Source organism: Dipteris shenzhenensis, chromosome 25 (genome assembly GCF_047967505.1).
Source record: "Dipteris shenzhenensis isolate YYH24624 ecotype China chromosome 25, Dip_SZ_1.0, whole genome shotgun sequence".
Taxonomy (NCBI): Eukaryota; Viridiplantae; Streptophyta; class Polypodiopsida; order Gleicheniales; family Dipteridaceae; genus Dipteris; species Dipteris shenzhenensis.
The window spans coordinates 41376324-41388315 of NC_141620.1; the positions used below are offsets into that span (position 1 = coordinate 41376324).

At 41.4% G+C, this 11992-nt stretch overlaps 1 long non-coding RNA gene across 1 annotated transcript; it reads right to left on the bottom strand.

Moving 5' to 3' along the window:
• Positions 1–2923: 2923 nt before the first annotated feature.
• LOC147885893 (uncharacterized) lies at positions 2924–3511 on the bottom strand. The gene is made up of 3 exons (XR_015543391.1): positions 3403–3511; positions 3240–3307; positions 2924–3136 (listed from the first exon to the last, which is right to left on the bottom strand). It is a non-coding gene; the product is annotated as an uncharacterized LOC147885893 (long non-coding RNA).
• Positions 3512–11992: the final 8481 nt, after the last annotated feature.

The following is an 11992-nucleotide window of genomic DNA, read 5'->3' on the forward strand; positions in this document are numbered from 1 at the left end:
GAAAAGGAACAGCCAGATCTGGTAAGGAAAAATACTTTTCATTTAGCTTGAAGATAATTCATAATGATACAAAGTGTTCTAAATTATCCTCTGCCATTGCAGATGAAAGAGGATAGCTTCAGCCCCAACTATGTACATAATTTTAGAGCTCATACAATTTTGAGGTTTTTGAGCTATGCCTCCCCCAAACCTATTGTAGCAGCTACTGTGGAGCTGGGTGAAAGCTCTAAAGTACAAGAAGGTGTCATACACCTTGATCCCACATATGAAGCACCTAATGTTGAGGACTAGAAGCCACAGGAGCAATCACAGAGTGCTGAGGAGGAGCAGACACAGGAGCAAAGACCTGCTGCTGATGTTGAGGAGAAGGTGGAGAAGCAGCAAAGAGAGGCTTCTGGGGCAGTGGAGGAGACAGGATGGAGCACGGACAGGATGGAGCAACAGAGAGAAGATCCTCCAGAAAATGTAGAGCAGCCTCTGGATGAAACTGTACATAAATAGAAAATGGATGTTAGAAATATGTTCTACAGATTCAGCTAAACAATTCTGTACAAAATCTTACTTGATTGAATACAAAACCTTTCTTTATGGAGTATGTGTGATCTCAATTTTAAAATTTTCTATGTCTTTGCATTTAACTGAGCTCTCTCTTCTTCTGAGTAACTGCAAAAAAGCAATATCAATTAGAGTGGTAAATTAAACTAATAGCAATGCTTATAGAGACTAGGATAAATCAGATGGTGTACCTTTCTATTCTTGTAGATAAATAAAAAGTCGTTTGAGATAGAACCTTCAGTCTCAAACAGAATGTCACTGCGTAATTGAGCTAGGGAGCAACATTCTCTTAACGAGATATTGGCTACCACATCACCATTCTCAAGAACATCAATATCAATAAGTTTATTTTGTGCACCAAACGACTCTTCATCTTGGTCCATTGGGACAAGCTTTGAGCCTAGCATTCGACTGCGCTTGTAATAAAAAGAGAAAATAAAATTTTGTGATGCAACCATGTACTTCAGTTGCATAGAAGGTTGGACCACCTCACAAAACACTGAACTACATGTCTTCTTATCCCAACCTTTATCCAAAAATTGTGGCATGCATGCCGAATTTGTTGCTTTAACTGTGAACATTATTTTTGAAACCTTTACTGGAAAGGTATTAAACAAGTCTACAAAAACTGTGAGAGGCATGCACAAAGAAATTTTTACTATCCTAGTGGCAATATTGGGCCTCAGAGCTTTCTGTACTTCTGTAAAAAGCTTCGCCCTATATGCCTCTGTAACACTAGAATGTGGGTGAGGCCAATCCACCGAATTCCACGCCGGAAGGTCTTGTTTTATTAATACACCATGTGTGTTAGCTTTGTCCAGTAACTGATAAAAATGATCTGTAAAAAATATACTCGATTGAGCTAGCTCTGTTGCACATCGACCTTGGTATTGTTGTTCTCCTATCGATCCATGCAGAACATCTATAAATCCCAGAATACAATCGATGTTTTGCCATGTCTCATACGATGAAGGATATAAATCTGAAATAAAACAACACAAGAATGTCAATAAGTTAAGAGAGAAAGCTTCATCTTAAAAATCCATACACCTCATGAAGGAAAAAACCACAATAGAAAAATATACAATTAGGCCTGTGTTGCGGAAGATTTTTTGGATAGTCTCGCAAGACAAGTTCTTTATGCATGTACACGTGCTGAATCAAAACTTCTTTCACGGATATCTTCCCTTTGGTGATTTTAAAATCTCGTACTCTTCCCTTCCACGATGCCAAGAAAATGTTTTTTGTCTAGGGTCTTTTTCTTTTGCTAGGTTGCATGAGCACCCATGCTCCTTTCGAAACACTAAACCTTTCCCAAGTTCCTTCTATTTTGACTATACTTGAATTCTCTACCGACGAAATAGAAGAAGCAGGTCGACGGGGTAAGGATGTTTGGTATAATTCTGCCTTCGTAGCATTATCATCCACAGAGCGTCTTGCACAAGAACGGCCATGGTTTTGGTTCACCATGGAGATTTTCTGAATCTGTAACAATAGCAAAGTAATGTAACTAAGATAACAATTTGAAGTTTCAAGAAAGAGAAAGTGGGCAAACAGACAGTTGACGAGAAACATCTTACTCTACGCCAAACAGGATCAAGGGAGCAGTTTTGGAAAAGGAAGGCTGTTGCACAATGAGGCAATGGTGTAGAATGGTAGACCTTTCGCACGAAAGGCGACACAACATTTGAAAATTCAAAGGAAGGTGGAAGCAGGAAGGATCTTGTCAGATAAAATGTCAGTTTAGATTCTATCTTCTTGTCCAAAGATCTTCTACGAATAAAAAACCAATCTCCTCATTAATGTAGCACGCTTGTACTTACATAAAGTATTGTTTCTTTTTTCTATTTTCTCTTATTTTCGTGAATTTTCAACGTTACGTTGGCCTTCTATTGATTGGTTGAGAGCTTATTTTTCCAAACCGTAAAAGGCCCCAAAATGAGCTCCCTTTTTTCCTAATGTGGATCGGGACCTCAAAGTTCACTTCGATAAGAATGGCGCATAGATTTTGGATCTTCAAGGAAAGGTCCTTGGTAAGGATACACGGCGCAACAACATCTACGAACTCTCAGCTTTCAGTGCTCGAGCCGATGTGAAGAACACTAAGATGTGGTATGAGAGGTTTGGTCATCTAAACCTTAGTTCTTTAAAGGAAATGCATAAAAGTGGAATGATTGTCTGGAAAACGTGCAAAGCACCACACTGCCCTTGTCAAAACACACAAGAATAAGACCTGTACGCACATTACTTCCACTTTCTTAGTTGTCAAGGCACATAAATGAGCGAGAAATGGTTTCTAGTTCTGAAACAATAATAATCAGCTTTATTTCGCATGAGGTCTCAAGGCGGACAAGAAACGGAAGGGCGATTGATTTCCAAGGTTTGAAACGAGAGAAAACATTGTATTACTGTTCGAAGCGAAGCGCAACGCTTCTCCAATCTTTAAAGACAAATGGCTGCCGGGAGGCTAAAAAACCGCAGAAATCTCCTTTGTGAATTATTAGCAGCAGTTTGAGCCAGATGACCCACTTTGACCCCATTGTGGCTGTGCAACGTCCTTGTGCAGGTTCCTGTCTTCGTTCTGAACGAAAAAACGAGTCGATATCAGAGCGGAAAACTTCCAGAACTTAGTAAGAGCTTTGATTGAGGGGGTGCAGTGCAACCGGGGGTACGAATCGACGTACGTTTACAACACGGTTGTGTGACTCCTGACGACTGCTAGGAGAGGAGTGCTGGGCGCCACGTTCCAGGGCTACAACAAGAGAGATCAAGAGAGGGAGCAGGCAATGATTTGCAATTACAACAAACGAAAGACGCGTGAAGGGTGCGAGTTCGAGGAATAAGGACCGGCAGGCCTTGCGTGAGAGCCGAGATGGAGGTGGGCGAAGAGGAGGAACACAACACAGAGGGCGAAGACAAGTCTCATGGTTGGTGATTCAGAAAGCTGAATGCAAGGATTGTTGTTGAGGAATGTGATGGGAAGATTTGAAAGAAGCAACGTACCTCGTGATGCACATATAACAATTATTCAACATTCTACTGTTCACGAGAATGTTTTCTTTTGAGAAATTTCAAAAACCTCCGAGCTTATAAAATTCAAAATAGACTTTCCATGAATTTGGAGGTTTTCATCACAATTTATAACTACTATTTGCAAAGAAATTTCCAAGTTTCTTTGGCCTCCAATTTTTGTTTTCCTTCACGTCAAAATCACAATTCCTCCTTTGACCTGTCACTAAACTCACGTTTTTCGTGAACATTGGGAGTGCTTCTAAAACCGACATTTCATGTATATTTCACCATGTATCATTGCAAAGTAAGGACTAAATTTTAAGCATTTCACTACATACAAAATTGGCACATTAAATATTTTGAGGGAATTTTCATTTGAAAAAACCGATTATGTGTACAATAAACTTTATTTTATCATATTAGAAAATCTATTTTTTGCGAGCACTAAGTGGTACTACATTTGTTTGACCTTGCTATGTACATACTTCCACACCTGTACCTAACTTCCCTGTTCACATACATGGCAATGATGCCATCAAATTTCCAAATAAGAAAATCCTCATCTCGTATTAATTTCAATGCTCATATCACGCCGACAAAGAAGTGCACATGGCACACACACACCCACATTTCCCAATTCATTGTGTCAAATATTGAATCCAAGGCCCAAGGCCTAAGTCACTCACACTCCCATATTAATTAACCCCTAGTGCAGATCTTGTGAGAATAAAGTGTCTACACACACACACACACATAGACATGCTTCCCACTAAAATATTCAATCAAAGGCCGAACACCTAAGTCATTCCCACTCACATATCAACTAGCCGCACACACAGACCCTTCACTTTCTTGATTGAGGTGGCCTAACCTCTCACATAGACCCTTCACTTTCTCTTCATGTTACCCAATTTAACCAACCAAAAAAATACTCCATCTCTTCAAGAAGTCTGTTGAAGACACGAAACAAGACAAAACATCGCTCTCTTGATCTACCATCAGCCACTCGAACATATAATTTATTACTCCATAAATCTAGCAACAATGAAAGTCGACATAGAGGGGGGGGAAAAAAGATATCAATATTCACCTACCAAGAGCTCTTCATGACTCCTCGATGGGCAAGCAGCATCAGCAGCCCTTTCCTAAAGAGGCCAGCAAGGCAAAGGCTCCTCTAGAGCTCGTTCACATGAACCTCTGCAGAAAGATGGAGACGGAAACTTTGGGTGACTCCTACTACTTCATGACAATGATCGATGACTACAGTAGAAGGATATGGATATACTTCTTGAAGACTAAAGATGAGGCTTTAAGTAAGTTCAAAGAATGGCATGTAATGGTCGAGAAAGAAACAGGGAGGAATGTGAAGAAGTTGAGATCAAATAGAGGTGGAGAGTTCACATCAAGTGAATTTGAAAGTTACTGCAAAAGTCACAGGATCAAGAGGCAAAAACAGGCAAAAACCCTCGCCACATACATCACAGCAAAATGGAGTAGCAAAATGCAAGATGTGCATCATCTGCGAAATAAGCAGGAGTATGATGAAAGGGAAAGATTTAGCAAAGACTTTCTAGGTTAAAGCATGTAACACAACAGTTTACATTATGAATCGTAGCTACATGAAGGCTGTGAATGGGATGACTCCACTACAGGCCTTTTCTAGTAAGAAACCTTCAACTGCACATTTCAGAGTTTTTGGATGTGACTGTTTTGTGCATGTCCTTGACGCTAACAGGACCAAATGGGAACCGAAGATATGGAAGTGTATTTTCTTGGACTATAGTAAAGAGGCAAAGGGTTACCGTCTCTATAACCCTATTACCAAGAAGGTAATAGTAAGTCGCGATGTGGTCTTCTTAGAACAGCCGCATCAATTGGAGGAGGATGCTTCCTTCCCAGACAACTAGGACCAAGATATCCATCCAGTATAACCACCAACAGCAGACCGAACTCCCTCAACAGTGCTTGGGAGGATTCAAGATAAAGAAGAGGAAGAAGAGCCTGCAAAACCACAATGGCAACGGCCATTCTCGAAGTGAGTAAAGCAGCATTTGGATGGTAGCGAACCTCCAGCCATTGAGGAGAAACCATCCGAACACCACCAGTCCAAGAGATTAGAGGAGCAAAGAAGGGCAGAGGAACACTTGGTCAACTACGCTTTGATGACAGAGGTGATCCATGCTGACGGACCCAAGTGTCTTAAAGAGGCACAGGATGATGATAGGTGGATGGAGGCTATGCAGTCGGAGTATGGCTCCATAATGAAGAACAACACTTAGGACCTTGTGGATTGACCACCAAAACGCAAGGTAATTGGCACCAAGTGGGTGTACAAGACCAAGTACAAGTCCGACAGCACATTGGATAAGTACAAGGCTCGGCTCATGGCAAAAGGATTTGCACTGGTACATGGTTTTGATTATCAGGATACTTTTGCTCCCATAGCTTGACTAACCACAATTCGCAATGTTTTGGCTTTAGCAGCCCAGGGAAGTTGGACCGTGTTTTAGATGGATGTAAAATCTACCTTTCTGAATGAAGATCTCAAGGAGGAGGCATACGTGGAACAACCGTCACGTTTTGTGATCCTCGGTTCAGAAGGTAAAGTCTGTAAACTGAAGAGGGCACTTTACGGGCTGAAACAGGCCCCACGAGCATGGTACCAGTGAATTGATGCCTACTTTCTACAAAATGGGTTGAGGAGGAGCCCATCTGATGCAAATTTGTAAATCTTCAGAGAAGGAGGTAGGTGTATGATTGTGGTCCTTTATGTGGACGACCTTATCATAACAGGGAACCATGAAGAGAAGATCTCGCAGACAAAGCATTTTCTAGGAAGAGAGTTTGAAATGATAGACCTCGGACTGATGCATTTCTGTTTGGGAATTGAAGTTTGGCAAAACAAAATAGATCTTCATATCACAACTGAAGTATGATGGAGAGTTTGGCATGGCTAAGTGCAAGACAGTTGGCACCCCTATGGAGGTTGATGTGAAGCTCTCAAACAAGGATTCATCACCACTGGTGGATGAAGTGAAGTACAAAAGGCTTGTGGGTAGCTTGATTTACTTATGCAACATGCGTTCGGACATCAGCTTTGTGACTGGTGTACTAAGCAAGTTTTCCAATAAGCCCCGGGAGAACCATTAGAGGGCAGGGATGTGGGTGCTGAAATTCATCAAAGGCACACTTGATTATGGCATCACCTATACCAAGGGCAACATCTTGACCGGATTCTATGACTCGGATTGGGCACGAGACATGGACAGTAGGAGATCAGTGACAGGTTATTGCTTCTCACTTGGATCTGGAGCTGTGTCATGGGTTAGCAAGAAGCAACCCACAGTTGCTCTTTCTTCTACCGAGGGTGAGTACAAATCAGCATGTTTTGCTTCTTGTGAGGTAGTGTGGTTGAGGAGGACTTTAGGGGACATGGGTGCAGTGCTGAACAAGCCTACGCAGTTATCATGTGACAATCAGAGTTGCATGGCGATTGCAAAGAACCCTGTGTTCCACACTCACACAAACACATTGAGATTCAATATCATGAGCTCATCATGGATGGAGAGGTCGACTTGGTGTATTGTCCAACTATAGAGAATGCTATAGACATCTTCATAAAGGCTCTTGGAAGAGACTTGCTAGAGAGGCATCTTCATCGACTTGGCATTGGGCCGAAAAAGTAAGTTCACTTGTGGGTGGACATTGAGGGAGGGTATTAGATATCAATGCTCCACTCTCGTACAACTATGCAAGAACCAACTAACTCTACTTGTAAGCTCCCCATATGAGGAGAAGGCATTTGAGTAGCTCGGTTATCTGGTAGGTCTTGGTTTGGACACCAGATGGGGGCCATGTGTGGCCTGATGGCTGGATGGCTTCAGATAGAGTTGGCACACTGCCAACTAGCCTACTTGCAAGTGCGGGAAGGTATCCCATGACTGGCCGCATTGAGGGTAGATAGAGCATTTCCTAGGGTAGAGCCCACTCTCGGGTTGCGGGGCCCGCCGTTTGGAGCCCTAGATGATCTTGGAAGGCTCTGGGCCAACGGTAACCATAGTTAATTGCTCTATTTTGCACCATGGTTCTATCGTGTGGACGGTGGCCTATTCTGACCCCCAGTTGGCCATTTTGGGCGAACTAAGTCGGTCATCCAATTGGGTCTAACTGACTACGACTGGTGGCTATATAAGAGCAAGACCGTGAAGCCCATTTCATCACTAGCTACAGCAACCCTGATTCCTTAGCATCCAGCCTCCATCCTCTATTGTTTCTAGCATGCCATTGAAGCTTCTCTCACAAGAGCGCACGGCTGGGAGGCAAAGCCATCTATTGTATCAGTTTTACAATAATCAAATTTTTTATTCTCCATGCTATCTATTTTTCTCTCTTGCATACGAGATCCTTTATCGGTTGAGCATAGACATTGTATTGTTTTCTTACAAAAAGAGAGGAGGGAAAGTGAGAAAAAGAGAGAAGGAAAGAGATGAGAAAAGAGACGAAAAGAGAAGGAAAGAGAGGAGATAAGAGAGAAAAATAGAGACGAAAAGAGAAGGAAAGAGAGGATAAAAGAGAGAAGGAAAAAGAGAGGAAAATAGAGAGTGCAATCCCTTTCTTCAATCATGCTTTCTCTTTCCATTATTCATGCAATCCCTTTCTTCAATCATGCAATCGCTTTTCATCATTCATGCAATACCTTCTTCATTCCTACAGTCACTTATTTCCATCATTCAATGTGCAATCCTTTTCTTGGAAGTGGAAGGAAAGGAAAATGAAGAACATCTAAGACTATCGGATCATGTCTATATCTGCATCTAATAGTGCACCTATAGGCACTGCTGTCTATTTCCAAAGACAGATGCATCTATAGATGCACTGTTAGATGCATCTATAGACGCACGTTGATAGACTCACTTTTTTTGGACTTGAAAAAGGCATGCACTCGACACACAAAAACAACACTAGTACTAAAAACATTCATTCCCTGCATATGACAAAGGACGAATCCAAAGAGAGCAACTTCCAAAGAGGATCAAACGTCAAGAGACTTACCTTGGATAGAGGTATGGAAGCTTCTTATCCTTCTTCAAAGCTGCTTCTCTTTCTTCTCTTCCTTGTTCACACTCTGCTTCTTTGAGTAGCTCAGTTATCTGATAGATCCTAGTTTGGACACCAGATGGGGGCCATGTGTGGCCTGATGGCTGGATGGCTTCAGATAGAGTTGGCACATCGCCAACTAGGCTACATGCAAGTGCGAAAAAGCATCCCATGACTTACCGCACTAAGGGTAGATGGAGCATTTCATGAGGCAGCCCACTCTTGGGTTGCGGGGCCCATTTGGAGCCCCAGATGATCCTGGATGGCTCTAGGCCAACGAACGGAGTCTGTAGGTTAGTTGCTCTATTTTGCGCACCGATTCTATCATGTGGTCGGTGGCCTATTTTGGGACCGGACCCCTAGTCGATTGTTTTGGGTGGACTGGATCAGTCACCCAATTGGGTCTAATCGACTACAATTGGTGGCTATATAAGAGCAAGCCCATGAAGCCCATTTCATCACTGGCTACAGCAACCCTGATTTCTTAGCATCCAGCCTCCATCTTCTACTATTTCTAGCTCACCATCGAAGCTTCTTTCACAGGAGCGCACAGTTGGGAGGCAGCACCATCTATTGTATCAACTTTACAGTAATCAAATTTTTGATTCTCCATATTATCTATTTTCTCTCTTGCGTTCGGGATCCTATTATCTATTGAGCACAGACGTTGTATTGTTTTCTTACAGTCATTACTCCAATGATGTTGAGAACAGAAGCACAAGCAATAATAGATAAGCACTCAGAAAAAATTTTAGCTTATTGCCTTGAACTTCTACACTTTGGCTACAATGTAAGCTTAGCTGAACTCCTCAAAATAGATCACATGACTAGAAATGTCATACTAGCAGAGTTCAACAATAATATGTTCCAAACAGATAATCAAAAAAAATCAAAAGAGTTGCCATTTACCATAAAAGGTATAACTTCCATTAGCCCATATTTTGTAAATCAAACCTAACCACCTTAAGTAGCAGGTATGCACTAAAGGGAGGTGATGGATCTATAACTTACATCTGTCCTCCTTGCAATAGCCAATGGATCATGGCACCAAGGGGAGGTGTTGAGGAATATGGTGCCATGAGCACATAATTAGAGGCAAAGGTATGGTATAGGAATGTATTAAAGGGGCCACCCTAGGATGTGGACTACATGATGTGAGGATGTGGATTGAGGACATCCACAAGAAGAGATGTGGATCAGAGTATCCCATAAGTGTTGACTATTCTAAAGGCTCTCTGTATATAAGAAGCCTATGATGTATTGTTGATTACACACATTGTATTTGAATTTTGCAAAAGAAGCATATGGCGAACATTTTGAGTTTTTCGCGACTCCACCAAAGAACAATATATTTTAGCACCCTACAGGTACATTCTTAACTCCATATCTTAGAATACATACAAAGTTCATTTTCTAGCACACATAAAAGAACTCATCGTACTTCATTTTGCTATTTCAAATAGGAGATCGCAAAAGAAGACAAAGAAAAAGAAACAAAAGGATCATGTTGTGTATATTCTATTCTATGTATTGCTACAGAAAAATGATATATTGGACAAACTTGTAATCTTGAAAAATGGATAGCACAACACCAAACCAAACCTCGATTAAAAATGAAACATGATGTTAATAGGTACAAGCCATTCCACTTGAACTTCAAAACAGAAATCCTAGCCACCACACAAACTTAAAATGCAAAGCAGATGCACTCCAAGAGAAATTCATAAGAGAACTCAACACAAGCGACTCGACATATGGCTACAATAACCTTGGTGGAAATCTAGCATCTACAAAAAAATTTACTTTCTCAAAAATAGAAACATAATCTAGTATATTTAAGTAGAAGCCCATTTTCAATACATGTAAAGGACTTCCTATTTCTAACTATAGTTAAGTCATACTCTTGAATGACTCTTAATTCACAACATATATTACTCAATTCTTTCCATTTTCAAAGCATTACAACTTCTTTTCAATACACATAACATAATTCATGTATGAACTATTATTAATTCATGCTTTTAAAAATGTCATGTTTTTAGTGACATGTAACTCCATTTATAAAAACTCTAAAAAAACTAATTTTAAGTATACTAGATAAATTTTCATGTATTGTTAGTCTTATAATAATATTGTAGTGTATTTCAAATATTTCTACTATTATAGTGCTCTTTTACATAAATATAAATGATAAATTCACTGTAAAAATTAAGACAAAATGAAAAATATTATTAAAAGTTTTCTAGGAAATAGCACTAAATTCATTTATATATATTCTAGCTCAACACAACTACCTGCCTGGATCTAGTTTTTCTTCTTTTTTTCTTTTCTACAGTTCATCATGTGGCCAGGAAGCTCTTCAGCCTCACTTGATCTTCAGGAGACCATCTTTCGGGAGTTATATAACCTTTTGGGGCACCCTCCCAATCTTGGGGACATGACGGGTACTCTAAACACCCCCCAGGAGTCGGCACTATAGACTACAAACCACCCCAACCCCACACCAGCTGAGATTACCCTAGTGGAGTCGAGAGAGCCCAGTTGGCTACAGAGCCGAGCCCCTTCCCCCATGCTATCAGGAGGCCTTCTGCCTCACAGAGCTGTCGACGTACTCCTGTGCAGTCGAGACTCGATTCTCTACCTACAAGTGGTTAGTGTAGTCGCGTGCAGTCAAGAGTCGCTTCTCCAACTACGAGTGGCCAACGTACTAGCTCGACATGACATGGTAGTAGGCATAGTAGTACGGAGAGCGGTGGGGGATGCATGGCACACTGCTTTGGGAGGGGTAGTGATGGGGACGAGGATGATTCAGATGATGTAGACATTCTAGAGGGTGATGGTACGATCTATTATGACATCACTCAGACAAGAGGCATCTTGATGGATGCATGGGGGAAGGACATCATGGCCTTCATGTGCTCTATAATTGCTAACAACTACAAAGATTGCTTTATTCACTAAAAAGGCCATCCAAAAAGGTTGGCTGATGAGACCCTCGCTACTGTTCGCTCTAGGTATCCCAATCCCCCCAATGTTCAGTTCACAGATTAATGGGCCAAGTCAAAGATTGTTACAATACTTAGCAATAAAAGATCTTCGCTTAAGAGGCAGGCACTAGCAGAGATTGCCAAGGTTGAGGGAGGTCAACCACTAAGGGGCCCACCCCACCCAGCTCACAAGCGTGAGTGGAAGAAAGCAATGAAGGTAGCGAAGGTGGCGTACCCCAGTCTGCAGCATGTGGAGGCACGAAGGATCCAAATGGAGCAATATGGAAGTGTGCATTTTGGAGCAAGGGTGTTGAATCATGGGAGGCCCAATTTGTAAGTAT